Source organism: Scyliorhinus torazame, chromosome 20 (genome assembly GCF_047496885.1).
Source record: "Scyliorhinus torazame isolate Kashiwa2021f chromosome 20, sScyTor2.1, whole genome shotgun sequence".
NCBI classification, from domain to species: Eukaryota; Metazoa; Chordata; class Chondrichthyes; order Carcharhiniformes; family Scyliorhinidae; genus Scyliorhinus; species Scyliorhinus torazame.
The window spans coordinates 41,245,672-41,261,234 of NC_092726.1; the positions used below are offsets into that span (position 1 = coordinate 41,245,672).

Here is a 15,563-nt window from a genome sequence, read left to right on the forward strand (position 1 = left end):
GGCAGTTCTTCAGCAACTCCCACTGCTGTTGGCCACCTCCAAGCCGGTCATCCTGGGTGGTGACTTCAACTGCATCATCGATGCGGCTGGACGATCCAGCAAAGCCGACAGCAAACGCTACGTCCAGACTCCTGATGGAAACGGTAAAAGACGCCAAGCTGCTCGACGTCTGCAGCAATCCTGCAGACGGCGCGCAGCGTAGATACACATGGTCACGGCCAGACGGGTCCGTCCGCTCCAGGATAGACTTCTTTTTTGTGTCCCGAGCTTTCACGGTCAGGTCCACCGACGTAACGCCGGTGTTCTTCTCTGACCACTGCCTCCTACTGGCCGACTGCCACCTGCAGGAAGACCAGGGGGTAGGCAGGGGGACGTGGAAGCTAAATGTAAAACTGCTGACCCCTGAGAACATGGAGGAACTCAGGAGGAATTACAAGGGTTGGAGAACCGTGAAACCCCTCTTTGAGGCCCCACATCTCTGGTGGGAAGCAATCAAGGGGAATATCAAGAGGTTTTTCATCCTCAAGGGCGTTCAAAAGGTGAGAGAGAAACGAGGGGTCATGTCCAGGCTCCAGAAAAGTATGCAAAATTTGCTCCAGCTGCAGTCGATGGGGGTGGATGTCAAGGAGGATCTCCAAGAGGTGAAGAGCCAGCAAGCCTCGCTCTACACCTCGGGGGCCTCCCAGGTTATCTTCTGTTCCAGAGTCCGCTCCGTGGAGCAGGACGAAAAGTGCTCACGCTTCTTCTTCCAAAAGGTGCACAGAGAGACCTCTGTGATCAGCAGCCTGAAGGAAGAAGATGGCATTGAAAAGTCATCGTAGTCTGACATCCTGAGGATCAGCCAATCCTTTTATGCCGGACTGTATGACCTGAAGCCAACAGATAGCACTGTTTCCCAGACCTTCCTGTCGACTATAACGGAGGTCATAGGCGACAGCGAGCTGGAAAACCTGGACAAGCCACTAACTCTGGACGAGCTGACAAAGGCCGCCAAGTCCTTCGAGACGAGTAAAACTCCCGGAAGCGACGACTTACCGGTTGAGTTGTATTCGGCTCTGTGGGACTGGATGGGCCCAGACCTGCTGGAAGTGTACGAGAGTATGCTTCTGGAAGGCAGCATGTCAGAGTCCATGAGGAAAGGCATCATCACCCTCATCTACAAGCAGAAGGGGGAAAGGGAAGAAATTCGAAATTGGCGACCCATTTCACTGTTGAATGTGGACTACAAAATTCTAGCAAAGGTCATCGCCAATCCGGTCGGGTCTGCTCTGGAGTCGGTGATCCACCCTGACCAGACCTGTGCTGTACCCGGCAGAAAGATCTCTGATAGCCTCGCGCTACTCAGGGATACGATCGCCTACGTGCAGGACAGGGGGGTGGACACTTGCCTCATCAGCCTTGACCAGGAAAAGGCTTTTGACAGAATATCACACACCTACATGATGGATGTGCTCTCCAAAATGGGGTTTGGGGAGGGAATTCGCAATTGGATCAAACTGCTCTCCACAAACATCTATAGCGCAGTCTCAAACAATGGGTGGGAATCAGAAAAGTTCCAGATCAAATCTGGAGTCAGGCAGGGCTGCCCTCTCTCCTCTGCCCTTTTTGTGTGCTGCATAGAACCTTTTGCCGAGTCCATCAGGAGGGATCCGGGCATAAGAGGAGTGACGATCCCAGGCAGTGGAGGCATGCAAGTCAAGGCCTCCCTGTACATGGACGACGTTGCCGTCTTCTGCTCTGATCCTGCGTCTGTGCGCAGGCTCTTGACCACCTGCGACTAGTTTGAACTGGCCTCGGGAGCCAAAGTAAACCGTGGCAAGAGCGAGGCCATGTTCTTTGGGAACTGGGCCGACCGGTCCTTTGTCCCCTTCACTGTCAGGTCAGATTACCTGAAGGTGCTGGGGATATGGTTCGGAGCTGCTGGGGCGTGCACCAAAAACTGGGAGGAGCGCATAGGAAAGGTAAGACAGAAACTGGGCTGGTGGGAGCAACGCTCCCTCTCCATTGCGGGCAAAACCCTGGTCATCAGGTGTGAGGTACTCTCGGTGCTACTGTACGTGGCGCAGGTCTGGCCCATAACCCGACCCTACGCCACAGCAGTCACCCGGGCCATCTTCAAATTTATCTGGCGATCCAAGATGGACCGTGTCCGAAGGGACACCATGTACAAACCTCTGGAGAAGGGAGGGCGGAACGTACCCAACGCCTCCCTCATCCTGCTGGCCACCTTTGTGTCCAGCTGGATCAAGCTGTGCGTGGTCCCCCAGTATGCAAACACCAAGTGTCACTACATACTGAGGTTCTACCTGTCCCCGGTGTTGCGAAGGATGGGCCTGGCCTCATTGCCGCGGAACGCTCCAAGTAGTTTGACCGTACCGTACCACCTGTCCTTTGTGGAAAAGTTTTTGAAGGAAAACACCTTTGACCACAAGGCAATGAAGCAGTGGTCAGCACGTAATGTCCTCGAGGCCCTCAGGGAAAAGGAGACCGTGGAGGACGTTGGATGGTTCCCTGAGCAGACTGCCAGAGTCATCTGGCAGAACGCCTCATCACCAGAACTTTCAAACAAGCACCAAGACCTAGCTTGGCTGGTGGTGAGAAGGGCCCTCCCTGTCAGATTCTTCATGCACACCCGAAGGCTCTGCACCAATGCACGCTACCCTCGGAGTGGCTGTGGGGGAAATGAGACGGTCACCCACCTCCTTGTGGAATGTGCCTTTGCAAAGAAGGTCTGGAGAGAGATGCAGTGGTATTTCTCAAGGTTTATCTCAAACAGATCTGTGACACAGGACTCTGTGCTCTACGGACTGTTTCCAGGGACACACACCGAGACAAATATCAACTGCTGCTGGAAGGTCATCAACTCGGTAAAAGACGCTCTTTGGTCTGCCCGAAACTTGCTGATCTTCCAGTGCAAAGAATTGTCCTCGACCGAGTGTTGCAGACTGGCACATTCCAAGGTCCAGGACTACGTGCTGAGGGACGCACTCAAGCTTGGGGCAGCTGCCGCCAAGGCGCAATGGGGAAAGACCACTGTGTAAAGTCTTTCCAGCAAATGTACACCGAGGGGCGGGTAACAGTGTAAAGCCCCTCGGTCGGGGCAACCAACACTCCAATGTATAAAACAAACATGGCACTGTAAATATTTAAGAAGGAATTGTAATGTAAAGAGTGATATGTGTATGACAATATCAAAATTGAATGGAAGAAAGTCAAGGCAACATGTAACCCTGCCGGAAATGTACATCAAGACAACTTGAAATGTTTCTGTAATGCTCATGATAAATTTTTATGAATAAAGTATATTTTTTTGAAAAAAAAAATAAAAAAATCTGTTCTTGTCAGTTTAATATCTGATATGTTCTCAATCTGGGGTTCGAATATTAAATTGATTTTTAGGACTCGGAGATGGTTCAGGGGCTTGCTCCTTCCGCTCCACGCATCAACCTGGTCTTGCAGTGCTTCCAGGAATGGTGCCCTCTCCCCGCTTTGGGGCGCAAAATGTATAAAAGCAGAAAATGCCGCAAAACCTGGCTTCCCCTTTTCTCTCTTGTCCAGTTGTCTCATCCTGACCAATTTAAGGCCTTTCAGGCTCCAAAGCATTGCTAGCTTTTCTGCTGGCGGGAGCTTCGTGCACGAATGTTGCGAGCCAATGGACTCGCGGACTTGCGGCAGCCAGGCTCCGTTTTCAGCTGATATGCCACACAGATTTCCTGCTGCTTTTTACAGGCCACTCACCTTCACCCTCGGATGCCGACTTGCCTTCTCCTCACTTCAGTTACCACATCCCTTCATCCTGCACAACGGGGAAGTGTGGCGACAGACTGAACGGCATCCTGTTTGGATGTAGGTACACCTTCACGGCGTCTCTTTTCGTTCTCCTGACTCCACGACCAACACGCCAGGGTGGAGCTCAGGGAGACTAGACATTGCCCTCTGTTGGATTCCGCCAGTACTTGCTGCTTGCACGGATTGCCCTTTGTTCGGCAAAGGTGGAGATTTCTTCGACTCCCTCCGTTGGGTGTCACTGGGCCTTCACAGCGTCTCCATTTCATCTGGTGACGACAGGGGACGGCTTGCCAGAGGATGTCTTCGTGTTGTGTTTTACTGGTTCTGCATGCACAGACTCCACCGTGCTCGGCCAAGCTGGCGGTTTCTTGACCAACAGTGAGCGTAGACTAAAAGTTCCAAAGCACAGTCGAGCGCAGCAAGGTGCACCTGAATGTCGGTGGACGAGGAGGACAAGAGCCATTGCCAGAAAATATGGGCGATCGCTTCCCGGTCTTTTGCCTAAGATCAAGTGTGGTCTCATTTGATTGAAGGAAGCGGAGGATTTCGATGTCGATCGCGGATTGGAGAACTCGGAGGGATTGAAGTTGTCCAAGAGGAAATGTTTGGAGCTTGGCTGCTATTGGTGTATCTACATGCTGGCCTAAACCTCTGGTTTAGGCCTAACGCCGATACAGTTTAACACCCAACGTACGAGCTATGGATGCAGCTGCATCCCGACCACCAGGCTGGGGAGTGCGAAACACTGTCCGAGTCACAGTGAAGAAAACGGAAAGAGAGTCACCTTTGGATCGGATACTCTTCGTGAAGCGGGTGCTGCTCGAGTGTTGTGGGTTTAAAGCAACATAAATCTTCTGCTTGCAAAACTTCCCCAAGAATGGTTTCTTTGATGTCACCTTCAAGAGCGTCGCAGCGTGCATCAAATTCTTGAACGTCTTCAAGGAAAAAGGTAATCAGAGTCCCTTGTCGATCCTGACTGCGGAGCCTCTGTTTACGCTACCGGCACAGCGAAATCGGGTTGTTACACTGCACACGTACAACCCCCACGTCCCTGTGTCTGATGTGCTCACGTTCCTCGCCATGTACGCTGAGCTGAAAAGTGACAGCGTGCAAGTGAAAGACACCTTCGGCATCTGGACAAGTGAGCACCAGGTCAAGGTGACCCTAAGAACGGACAGCAAAGGAGCCATCCTGCATCCCCACTCCAATTTCGCTATTGGAGTAAATCGTGGCTACCTCTACTACGTGGGACAGCCACGAGTATGCCACACCTGTGGCAAAACGGGGCATGTTGCCGCAAACTGCAGTGTGACCTTCTGCAAAAACTGCAGGCAGGAGGGACACATGACTAAGGACTGCAAGGAAGACAAGTGCTGCAAACCTGTGTGGGGAGGCCGGCCATCTTTACAGGGCCTGCCCGAAACGCGGGGCGACATACGCTCAAATCATCAGCAGCGGAGTTAAAAAGGCGACCAGAGAGGAGGTGCATACACCCTCCACCGAAAAAGACACCACGGCTCAGAATGAGGAAAAGCAACAGAAGGGCCCCCAACAAAAAGAGGAGGCCCCAGCACCTCCTGACAACCCAACCCCAGCCCCATCTGATGAGGAACACTCAATGGAAGAGGGAGAGGATGGGACAAAGAATAAAGAGCCCTGGGAAACAGTGAACAGGGACAAACGAAAGAGAAAACAAAAAAACAAACTGAAGAACCCCCCGAGGGGTAGTGGCAAAAAGCGACACCTCTCAGCCGGCGCACTTAGCGCCGACACCTCATCCGATGAGGGAAAACAGGACAAGAATCGGCCTCAAATAAAGAGGCAAAGCACCAACGTGGGACGGAAGGCACAGACACCCCAGACCACCGACCGGGAAGAAAACAAGGTCACAGACCAACCCCCGATAGCAACGAGCAGCAACAACCCAGTTGAAGACCGGCCTGCAACCCCAACACCTACTGACTGCCACGACGAACCCCAGGGCTACACCCCCCCCCCCCGCCCAATGCATCTGCATCAAAACCACGAGGCCAGGACGGACCAGAACAGCTTTCTCAGCCCTGCAACTGTGCTAAAGTTTGCGAGCACCACTGGCATGCTGGGCAACATTCAACAGCTGGAACAGCCAACTGTATAGACTCTGGACTCTTGAGACTGATAAATCTACCTTGTTATAATGGGTTTAAAAATTGCATCCATAAATGTTCGAAGCATCAAAGATACTTCGCGGTGTGTAGCCACACTCAACTATTTGGCAACTGTAAAAGCTGACCTACTGTTCCTGCAGGAGTGCGGAATTCCGCACCTCAGCAACTACAGGCGCTGGTCGAGTTGGTGGTCCATTTAGTCATGAGGAAACGACTGCCGCTCCTCTGGCCTGGGTATTCTGCTGCGGGGAGGCAACTTCAAAAAACCCCTCTCAGACTTATTAATGTGTACGCCCCGGCCGTAAAAAGTGAGCGGCTGGCAGTCCTTCAGCAACTCCCACTGCTGTTGCCCACCTCCAAGCTGGTCATCCTGGGTGGTGACTTCAACTGCATCATCGATGCGGCTGAACGATCCAGCAAAGCCGACAGCAAACTAGACGCTACGTCCAGACTCCTGATGGAAACGGTAAAAGACGCCAAGCTGCTCGACGTCTTCAGCAACCCTGCAGACGGCGCGCAGCGTAGATACACATGGTCACGGCCAGACGGGTCCGTCCGCTCCAGGATAGACTTCTTTTTTGTGTCCCGAGCTTTCACGGTCAGGTCCACCGACGTAACGCCGGTGTTCTTCTCTGACCACTGCCTCCTACTGGCCGACTGCCACCTGCAGGAAGACCAGGGGGTAGGCAGGGGGACATGGGAGCTAAATGTAAAACTGCTGACCCCTGAGAACATCGAGGAACTCAGGAGGGATTACAAAGGTTGGAGAACCGTGAAACCCCTCTTTGAGGTCCCACATCTCTGGTGGGAAGCAATCAAGGGGAATATCAAGAGGTTTTTCATCCTCAAGGGCGTTCAAAAGGTGAGGGAGAGACGAGGGGTCATGTCCAGGCTCCAGAAAAGTATGCAAAATTTGCTCGACATGCAGTCGATGGGGGTGGATGTCAAGGCGGATTTCCAAGAGGTGAAGAGCCAGCAAGCCTCGCTCTACACCTCGGAGGCATCCAAGGTTATCTTCCGTTGCAGATTCCGCTCCGTGGAGCAGGACGAAAAGTGCTCACGCTTCTTCTTCCAAAAGGTGCACAGATAGACATCTGCGATCAGCAGCCTGAAGGAAGAAGATGGCCCTGAAAAGTCATCGCAGTCTGACATCCTGAGGATCAGCCAATCCTTTTATGCCGGACTCTATGACCTGAAGCCAACAGATAGCCCTGTTTCCCAGACCTTCCTGTCGACTATCACGGAGGTCATAGGCGACAGCGAGCTGGAAAACCTGGACAAACCACTAACTCTGGACGAGCTGACAAAGGCCGCCAAGTCCTTCGAGGCGAGTAAACCACCCGGAAGCGACGGCTTACCGGTTGAGTTGTATTCGGCTCTGTGGGACTGGATCGGCCCAGACCTGCTGGAAGTGTACGAGAGTATGCTTCTGGAAGGCAGCATGTCAGAATCCGTGAGGAAAGGCATCATCACCCTCATCTACAAGCAGAAGGGGGAAAGGGAAGAAATTCGAAATTGGCGACCCATTTCACTGTTGAATGTGGACTACAAAATTCTAGCCAAGGTCATAGCCAATCGGGTCAGGTCTGCTCTGGAGTCGGTGATCCAGCCTGACCAGACCTGTGTTGTACCCGGCAGGAAGATCTCTGATAGCCTCGCGCTACTCAGGGATACGATCGCCTACGTGCAGGACAGGGGGGTGGACACTTGCCTCATCAGCCTTGACCAGGAGAAGGCTTTTGACAGAATATCACACACCTACATGATGGATGTGCTCTCCAAAATGGGGTTTGGGGAGGGAATTCGCAATTGGATCAAACTGCTCTACACAAACATCTATAGCGCAGTCTCAATCAATGGGTGGGAATCAGAAAAGTTCCAGATCAAATCTGGAGTCAGGCAGGGCTGCCCTCTCTCCTCTGCCCTTTTTGTGTGCTGCATAGAACTTTTTGCGGAGTCCATCAGGAGGGATCCGGGCATAAGAGGAGTGACGATTCCAGGCAGTGGAGGCATGCAAGTCAAGGCCTCCCTGTACATGGACGACGTTGCCGTCTTCTGCTCGGATCCTGCGTCTGTGCGCAGGCTCTTGACCACCTGCGACCAGTTTGAACTGGCCTCTGGAGCCAAGGTAAACCGTGGCAAGAGCGAGGCCATGTTCTTTGGGAACTGGGCCGACCGGTCCTTTGTCCCCTTCACTGTCAGGTCAGATTACCTGAAGGTGCTGGGGATATGGTTCGGAGCTGCTGGGGCGTGCACCAAAAACTGGGAGGAGCGCATAGGAAAGGTAAGACAGAAACTGGGCTGGTGGGAGCAACGCTCCCTCTCCATTGCGGGCAAAACCCTGGTCATCAGGTGTGAGGTACTCTCGGTGCTACTGTACGTGACGCAGGTCTGGCCCATAACCCGACCCTACGCCACAGCAGTCACCCGGGCCATCTTCAAATTTATCTGGCGATCCAAGATGGACCGTGTCCGAAGGGACACCATGTACAAACCTCTGGAGGAGGGAGGGCGGAACGTACCCAACGCCTCCCTCATCCTGTTGGCCACCTTTGTGTCCAGCTGCATCAAGCTGTGCGTGGACCCCCTGTATGCAAACACCAAGTTTCACTACATACTGAGGTCCTACCTGTCCCCGGTGTTACGAAGGATGGGCCTGGCCTCATTGCCGCGGAACGCTCCAAGTAGTTGGACCGTACCGTACCACCTGTTTTTCGTGGAAAAGTTTTTGAAGAAAAACACCTTTGACCACAAGGCAATGAAGCAGTGGTCAGCACGTAATGTCCTCGAGGCCCTCAGGGAAAAGGAGATCGTGGAGGACGTTGGATGGTTCCCTGAGCAGACTGCCAGAGTCATCTGGCAGAACGCCTCATCACCAGAACTTTCAAACAAGCACCAAGACCTAGCTTGGCTGGTGGTGAGAAGCGCCCTCCCTGTCAGATTCTTCATGCACACCCGAAGGCTCTGCACCAATGCACGCTGCCCTCGGAGTGGCTTTGGGGGAAATGAGACGGTCACACACCTCCTTGTGGAATGTGCCTTTGCAAAGAAGGTCTGGAGAGAGATGCAGTGGTATTTGTCAAGGTTTATCCCAAACAGATCTGTGACACAGGACTCTGTGCTCTACGGACTGTTTCCAGGGACACACACCGAGACAAATATCAACTGCTGCTGGAAGGTCATCAACTCGGTAAAAGACGCTCTTTGGTCTGCCCGAAACTTGCTGATCTTCCAGTGCAAAGAATTGTCCTCGACCGAGTGTTGCAGACTGGCACATTCCAAGGTCCAGGACTACGTGCTGAGGGACGCACTCAAGCTTGGGGCAGCTGCCGCCAAGGCGCAATGGGGAAAGACCACTGTGTAAAGTCTTTCCAGCAAATGTACACCGAGGGGCGGGTAACAGTGTAAAGCCCCTCGGTCGGGGCAACCAACACTCCAATGTACAAAACAAACTGGCACTGTAAATATTTAAGAAGGAATTGTAATGTAAAGAGTGATATGTGTATGACAATATCAAAATTGAATGGAAGAAAGTCAAGGCAACATGTAACCCTGCCGGAAATGTACAGTCAAGACAATTTGAAATGTTTCTGTAATGCTCATGATACATTTTTATGAATAAAGTATATTTTTTTGGAAAAAAAAAAAAAAAAAATCAGATTAATATCTGATATGTCCTCAATCTGGGGACCGAATATTAAATTGATTTTTCGGACTCGGAGATGGTTCAGGGGCTTGCTTCTTCCGCTCCACGCATCAACCTGGTCTTGCAGTGCTTCCAGGAATGGTGCCCTCCCCCGCTTTGCGGCGAAAATGTATAAAAGCCGAAAATGCCGCAATATAGTTACCCCTTTTCTCTGTTGTCCAGTTGCCTCATTCTGACCAATTCAAGGCATTTCAAGCTCCAAAGCATTGCTAGCTTTTCGGCTGGCGGGAGCTTCGTGCACGAATGTTGCGAGCCGTTGGACTCGCGGACTTGCGGCAGCCAGGCTCCGTTTTCAGCTGATATGCCGCACAGATTTCCTGCTGCTTTTTACAGGCCTCTCACCTTCACCCTCGGATGCCGACTTACCTTCTCCTCACTTCAGTTACCACATCCCTTCATCCTGCACAACGGGGAAGTGTGGCGACAGACTGAACGGCATCCTGTTTGGATGTAGGTACACCTTCACGGCGTCTCTTTTCGTTCTCCTGACTCCACGACCAAAACGCCAGGGTGGAGCTCAGGGAGACTAGACATTGCCCTCTGTTGGATTCCGCCAGTACTTGCTGCTTGCACGGATTGCCCTTTGTTCGGCAAAGGTGGAGATTACTTCGACTCCCTCCGTTGGGTGTCACTGGGCCTTCACAGCGTCTCCATTTCATCTGGTGACGACAGGGGACGGCTTGCCAGACGATGTCTTCGTGTTGTGTTTTACTGGTTCCGCATGCACAGACTCCACCGTGCTCGGCCAAGCTGGAGGTTTCTTGACCAACAGTGAGCGTAGACTAAAAGTTCCAAAGCACAGTCGAGCGCAGCAAGGTGCACCTGAATGTCGGTGGACGAGGAGGACAAGAGCCATTGCAGGAAAATATGTGCTATCGCTTCTCGGCCTTTTGGCTAAGATCAAGTGTAGTCTCATTTGATCGAGAGAAGCTGAGGATTTCGATGACGATCGTGGATTGGAGAACTCGGAGGGATTGAAGACGTCAAAGAAGAAACGTTTGGAGCTTGGCTGCTATTGGAGGATCTACATGCTGGCCTAAACCTCGGGTTTAGGCCGAACGCCGATACAGTTTCACACCCAACGTACGAGCTATGGATGCAGCTGCATCCCGACCACCAGGCTGGGGAATGCGAAACACTGTCCGAGTCACAGTAAAGAAAACGGAGGGAAAGTCACCTTTGGACCGGAAACACTTCGTGAAGAGGGTGCTGCTCGAGTGTTGTGGGTTTAAAGCAACAGAGATCTTCTGCTTGCAAAACTTCCCCAAGAATGGTTTCTTTGATGTCACCTTCAAGAGCGTCGCAGCGTGCATCAAATTCTTGAACGTCTTCAAGGAAAAAGGTAACCAGAGTCCCCTGTCGATCCTGACTGCGGAGCCTCTGTTTACGCTACCGGCACAGCGAAATCGGGTTGTTACACTGCACACGTACAAACCCCACGTCTCTGTGTCTGATGTGCTCACGTTCCTCGCCAGGTACGCTGAGCTGAAAAGTGACAGCGTGCAAGTGAAAGACACCTTCGGCATCTGGACAAGTGAGCACCAGGTCAAGGTGACCCTAAGAACGGACAGCAACGGAGCCATCCTGCATCCCCCCTCCAATTTCGCTATTGGAGTAAATCGTGGCTACCTCTACTACGTGGGACAGCCACGAGTATGCCACACCTGTGGCAAAACGGGGCATGTTGCCGCAAACTGCAGTGTGACCTTCTGCAAGAACTGCAGGCAGGAGGGAGACATGACTAAGGACTGCAAGGAAGACAAGTGCTGCAACCTGTGTGGGGAGGCCGGCCATCTTTACAGGGCCTGCCCGAAACGCGGGGCGACATATGCACAGATCATCAGCAGCGGAGTCAAAAAGGCGACCAGAGAGGAGGTGCATACACCCTCCACCGAAAAAGACACCATGGTTCAGAATGAGGAAAAGCAACAGAAGGGCCCCCAACAAAAAGAGGAGGCCCCAGCACCTCCTGACAACCCAACCCCAGCCCCATCTAATTAGGAACACTCAATGGAAGAGGAAGAGGATGGGACAAAGAATAAAGAGCCCTGGGAAACCGTGAACAGGGACAAACGAAAGAGAAAACAAAAAAACAAACTGAAGAACCCCCTGAGGGGTAGTGGCAAAAAGCGACACCTCTCAGCCGGCGCACTTAGTGCCGACACCTCATCCGATGAGGGAAAACAGGGCAAGAATCGGCCTCAGATAAAGAGGCAAAGCACCAACGTGGAACGGAAGGCACAGACCCCCCAGACCACCGACCGGGAAGAAAACAAGGTCACAGACCAACCCCCGATAGCAACGAGCAGCAACAACCCAGGTGAAGACCGGCCTGCAACCCCAACACCTACTGACTGCCACGACGAACCCCAGGGCTACACCACCCCCCCCCCCCCAATGCTTCTGCATCAAAATCACGGGGCCAGTACGGACCAGAACAGTTTTCTCAGCCCTGCAACTGTGCTAAAGTTTGCGAGCACCACCGGCATGCTGGGGAACATTCAACAGCTGGAACAGCCAACTGTATAGACTCTGGACTCTTGAGACTGGTAAATCTATCTTTTTATAATGGGTTTAAAAATTGCATCCATAAATGTGCGAAGCATCAAAGATACTTCGCGGTGTGTAGCCACACTCAACTATTTGGCAAATGTAAAAGCTGACCTACTGTTCCTGCAGGAGTGCGGAATTCCGCACCTCAGCAACTACAGGCGCTGGTCGAGCTGGTGGTCCCACGGGCCATCCATCTGGTCAGGAGGAAACGACTGCCGCTCCTCCGGCCTGGGTATTCTGCTGCGGGGAGGCAACTTCACCATCTCCGACGTTAAGGAGGTGGTGGGCGGGCGCCTCCTCGTAGCAGACGTGAAATACAAAAAGACCCCTCTCAGACTTATTAATGTGTACGCCCCGGCCGTAAAAAGTGAGCGGCTGGCAGTTCTTCAGCAACTCCCACTGCTGTTGGCCACATCCAAGCCGGTCATCCTGGGTGGTGACTTCAACTGCATCATCGATGCGGCTGGACGATCCAGCAAAGCCGACAGCAAACTAGACGCTACGTCCAGACTCCTGATGGAAACGGTAAAAGACGCCAAGCTGCTCGACGTCTGCAGCAACCCTGCAGACGGCGCGCAGCGTAGATACACATGGTCACGGCCAGACGGGTCCGTCCGCTCCAGGATAGACTACTTTTTTGTGTCCCGAGCTTTCAAGGTCAGGTCCACCGACGTAACGCCTGTGTTCTTCTCTGACCACTGCCTCCTACTGGCCGACTGCCACCTGCAGGAAGACCAGGGGGTAGGCAGGGGGACGTGGAAGCTAAATGTAAAACTGCTGACCCCTGAGAACATCGAGGAACTCAGGAGGCATTACAAAGGTTGGAGATCCGTGAAACCCCTCTTTGAGGCCCCACATCTCTGGTGGGAAGCAATCAAGGGGAATATCAAGAGGTTTTTCATCCTCAAGGGCGTTCAAAAGGTGAGAGAGAGACGAGGGGTCATGTCCAGGCTCCAGAACAGTACGCAAAATTTGCCCCAGCTGCAGTCGATGGGGGTGGATGTCAAGGACGATCTCCAAGAGGTGAAGAGCCAGCAAGCCTCGCTCTACACCTCGGAGGCCTCCAAGGTTATCTTCCGTTCCAGAGTCCGCTCCGTGGAGCAGGACGAAAAGTGCTCACGCTTCTTCTTCCAAAAGGTGCACAGAGAGACCTCTGTGATCAGCAGCCTGAAGGAAGAAGATGGCTCTGAAATGTCATCGCAGTCTGACATCCTGAGGATCAGCCAATCCTTTTATGCCGGACTGTATGACCTGAAGCCAACAGATAGCACTGTTTCCCAGACCTTCCTGTCGACTATCACGGAGGTCATAGGCGACAGCGAGCTGGAAAACCTGGACAAACCACTAACTCTGGACGAGCTGACAAAGGCCGCCAAGTCCTTCGAGACGAGTAAAACGCCCGGAAGCGACGGCTTACCGGTTGAGTTGTATTCGGCTCTGTGGGACTGGATGGGCCCAGACCTGCTGGAAGTGTACGAGAGTATGCTTCTGGAAGGCAGCATGTCAGAGTCCATGAGGAAAGGCATCATCACCCTCATCTACAAGCAGAAGGGGGAAAGGGAAGAAATTCGAAATTGGCGACCCATTTCACTGTTGAATGTGGACTACAAAATTCTAGCAAAGGTCATCGCCAATCGGGTCAGGTCTGCTCTGGAGTCGGTGATCCACCCTGACCAGACCTGTGCTGTACCCGGCAGGAAGATCTCTGATAGCCTCGCGCTACTCAGGGATACGATCGCCTACGTGCAGGACAGGGGGGTGGACACTTGCCTCATCAGCCTTGACCAGGAGAAGGCTTTTGACAGAATATCGCACACCTACATGATGGATGTGCTCTCCAAAATGGGGTTTGGGGAGGGAATTCGCAATTGGATCAAACTGCTCTACACAAACATCTATAGCGCAGTCTCAATCAATGGGTGGGAATCAGAAAAGTTCCAGATCAGATCTGGAGTCAGGCAGGGCTGCCCTCTCTCCTCTGCCCTTTTTGTGTGCTGCATAGAACCTTTTGCCGAGTCCATCAGGAGGGATCCGGGGATAAGAGGAGTGACGATCCCAGGCAGTGGAGGCATGCAAGTCAAGGCCTCCCTGTACATGGACGACGTTGCCGTCTTCTGCTCGGATCCTGCGTCTGTACGCAGGCTCTTGACCACCTGCGACCAGTTTGAACTGGCCTCTGGAGCCAAGGTAAACCGGGGCAAGAGCGAGGCCATGTTCTTTGGGAACTGGGCCGACCGGTCCTTTGTCCCCTTCACTGTCAGGTCCGATTACCTGAAGGTGCTGGGGATATGGTTCGGAGCTGCTGGGGCGTGCACCAAAAACTGGGAGGAGCGCATAGGAAAGGTAAGACAGAAACTGGGCTGGTGGGAGCAACGCTCCCTCTCCATTGCGGGTAAAACCCTGGTCATCAGGTGTGAGGTACTCTCGGTGCTACTGTACGTGGCGCAGGTCTGGCCCATAACCCGACCCTACGCCACAGCAGTCACCCGGGCCATCTTCAAATTTATCTGGCGATCCAAGATGGACCGTGTCCGAAGGGACACCATGTACAAACCTCTGGAGAAGGGAGGGCGGAACGTACCCAACGCCTCCCTCATCCTGCTGGCCACCTTTGTGTCCAGCTGCATCAAGCTGTGCGTGGACCCCCAGTATGCAAACACCAAGTGTCACTACATACTGAGGTTCTACCTGTCCCCGGTGTTGCGAAGGATGGGCCTGGCCTCATTGCCGCGGAACGCTCCAAGTAGTTGGACCGTACCGTACCACCTGTCCTTCGTGGAAAAGTTTTTGAAGAAAAACACCTTTGACCACAAGGCAATGAAGCAGTGGTCAGCACGTAATGTCCTCGAGGCCCTCAGGGAAAAGGAGACCGTGGAGGACGTTGGATGGTTCCCTGAGCAGACTGCCAGAGTCATCTGGCAGAACGCCTCATCACCAGAACTTTCAAACAAGCACCAAGACCTAGCTTGGCTGGTGGTGAGAAGGGCCCTCCCTGTCAGATTCTTCATGCACACCCGAAGGCTCTGCACCAATGCACGCTGCCCTCGGAGTGGCTGTGGGGGAAATGAGACGGTTACACACCTCCTTGTGGAATGTGCCTTTGCAAAGAAGGTCTGGAGAGAGATGCAGTGGTATCTGTCAAGGTTTATCCCAAACAGATCTGTGACACAGGACTCTGTGCTCTACGGACTGTTTCCAGGGACACACACCGAGACAAATATCAACTGCTGCTGGAAGGTCATCAACTCGGTAAAAGACGCTCTTTGGTCTGCCCGAAACTTGCTGATCTTCCAGTGCAAAGAATTGTCCTCGACCGAGTGTTGCAGACTGGCACATTCCAAGGTCCAGGACTACGTGCTGAGGGACGC

General features: G+C 52.9%; 1 non-coding gene and 1 pseudogene across 1 annotated transcript; both read left to right on the top strand.

Annotated features, from left to right (window-relative positions):
* Window positions 1-3,302: 3,302 nt before the first annotated feature.
* Window positions 3,303-3,484, top strand: LOC140397301 (U2 spliceosomal RNA). Its single transcript, XR_011936806.1, has one exon. It is a non-coding gene; the product is annotated as a U2 spliceosomal RNA (small nuclear RNA).
* A 6,077-nt stretch (window positions 3,485-9,561) lies between these two features.
* On the top strand, window positions 9,562-9,734 carry LOC140397407 (U2 spliceosomal RNA; annotated as a pseudogene).
* Window positions 9,735-15,563: the final 5,829 nt, after the last annotated feature.